The sequence below is a fragment of the Petaurus breviceps genome, unplaced genomic scaffold, assembly GCF_028583685.1.
Source record: "Petaurus breviceps papuanus isolate PSGF00001 unplaced genomic scaffold, PetGlider_PUasm1.0 37, whole genome shotgun sequence".
Classification (NCBI taxonomy): Eukaryota; Metazoa; Chordata; class Mammalia; order Diprotodontia; family Petauridae; genus Petaurus; species Petaurus breviceps.
In genome coordinates, this window is record NW_027186296.1 from 53,966,239 (window position 1) to 53,968,557 (window position 2,319).

Genomic DNA, 2,319 nt, shown 5'->3' on the forward strand with positions numbered 1-2,319 from the left:
GATAGATAGATAGATAGATAGATAGATAGATAGATAGATAGATAGATGAATGAATGAATGAATGAAAAATAAATAAATAAAAGATAAAAAATACCTTGCCTGCTTCAAATAAGAAGAGTAGAAAGTCACACTTCAGCTTACTGATTCCTCACATTCATGCACATAGTTGCTTCTCCAGCTAGAAAGTACTAACCCTGTCAGCAGAAAACCTATTCTTCTTTCTTTATTTCTCTGTTACCATCCAACTATTGAAGCAAGCTCCTATAATTAAACATCCAGGGTTTATTTAGTTTGATTTTCTGCTGAAATATAGGCAAATCTTTAGTCCTCCATTTACTCAAGGACCCATCAGTAATTTAAGCCAATTCAACAAGCACATATTAAGTGTAAAGCATTGTGCTATATATTTCAAATACCATGGTGGGAAGAAAAAAAAGACTCAGTCCTACATTTTAGCTTTGGCTTTTGGCTTTGCCCACAGTATCTAAGTGAAAAAAGAGAAGGGGTAGAGGAGAGAAAAAGATATTCTATTTGAAATATAGAGAGTGCAGTATATAGAGAGGTGAACTTGTGTTCCTGAAAAAATGTATTCTGTTCCCCCCTCTGATATTTACTAGTTATGTGCCCATTGGGAACTCAACCTCTCTAGGTCTCTGTTTTCTTATCAATAAAATTAAATAATTAGATTGGATTTCCACTAAGGTCCCTTCCAGTTTTAAATCTATAAGCCAATGGGCTCTCCTATTTTATTTTTGTCTTATGTCTCCAATGCTTAGATCACAGTAGGCATTTGAAAAATATTTGATCAATTGTTTTGAATTGAATTATTAGTAACAAAAAAGCCCACAGGAAATCTTTAAATTTCCTTGAGCACCTGTTTTAAGGACGAGAAAGTAGGAGAGATTGTAAGATTGTCTTTTGTTCTGTAGTTGGCCACAGAAGGAGAAAATTTGTGGTCTGAAGAGATAGAGTGTCACAGTAGAAAGGGAAAACCCCAGGATTAAAAGACAGGGAACAACTGGGGAATTGACCATCAAAGGTCTTATTCCCCTATAAATAATAAAATGAAATGTATTAGTATAAAACCACATAATAACATAGCTTATATATATAATTATATATATATATATTAAATATACAGCTTATGGTGCTGTATAGTTTGATGTGGTAGGGAAAAAATAAAAACATTTGACAGAGTCAAACAAACAGGATTGTGTCCCAACTCTATCAGTAATTCTCTATGACTTTAGGATAATCACTTCATTTCTTTAGGCCTCACATTGTTCTCTGTGAAATGAGATATTTCTACTATATGAACTCATATAGCTTTCTATTTCTAACATTCTATGATATATTTTATGCAATTACATAGGACTAAATGTCTTCTGAGATATTATCCTCAAATGAGGAACAGTATTTTATAACAGCCATTAGGGTCAATGTTAGAGGCAAGAAGACCTGGCTTTAAGGCCTGCTTCTTATATATACAAGCTTTCTGACTTATACATACAAGCTTTCTGACCAAAGAAAAACACTTGACGTCTCAGTGTCTTACACTGTTCTCTGACATTCCAGATGACTTGCTTAATTGCATCAATAAAAGGAGATATCACACTGGGAGTTTCCTAGACTGATGAAATCATAGGTCTATTACTAGAGGAAAATGATTGCTATGCAAGGTCAATATAAATAAATAAATAGATAGAGAAATAAATAGCTAAATAAATAAATAAATAAATGGATTATATAAAAAACATTTTGGTCTTATGCTCCCAAATTAGTCTTGCAAAATATCTTATTTTACACTATTGAAATTAAGATATGTATTGTTTTAGCAAATACTACCCAAGTCCATGCGCTTAGGTCTAAATATTCTTATACACATGTTACCAGAATATAGGTACATTATCACAACATAATTTTATCACTGCTAAAGCATACAACTTTTCCTACATGAGCCATTTAAGCCCAAACATAGTGGTTTTCCATACTAGAACTGAGGTTACCATGATGGTTTCTATATAAAGCCAAAGTAATCTTGAGATGTGGCCCAACTGTGATGGGTCAATGATGCAGGAAACTGTGATCTCAGCTAGAGCTTAGAAGGCATAAATACAAATGTCAATTTGAGTGTAGGGAAGTTACTGGATAGATGAGGGAGCAGGAGACACTAGAGAAAGGTAGGATCTCTCTTAAATCAAAAGCCTGAGCATCAGGTCACATCCCTCACTCATCTGTGCGTGCACTTCGTGATTCTCATTCAGTTCTTTGGGATTCTCAAACAAAGTGCAATGTCCTAAAAATATTTGGAACTATTAC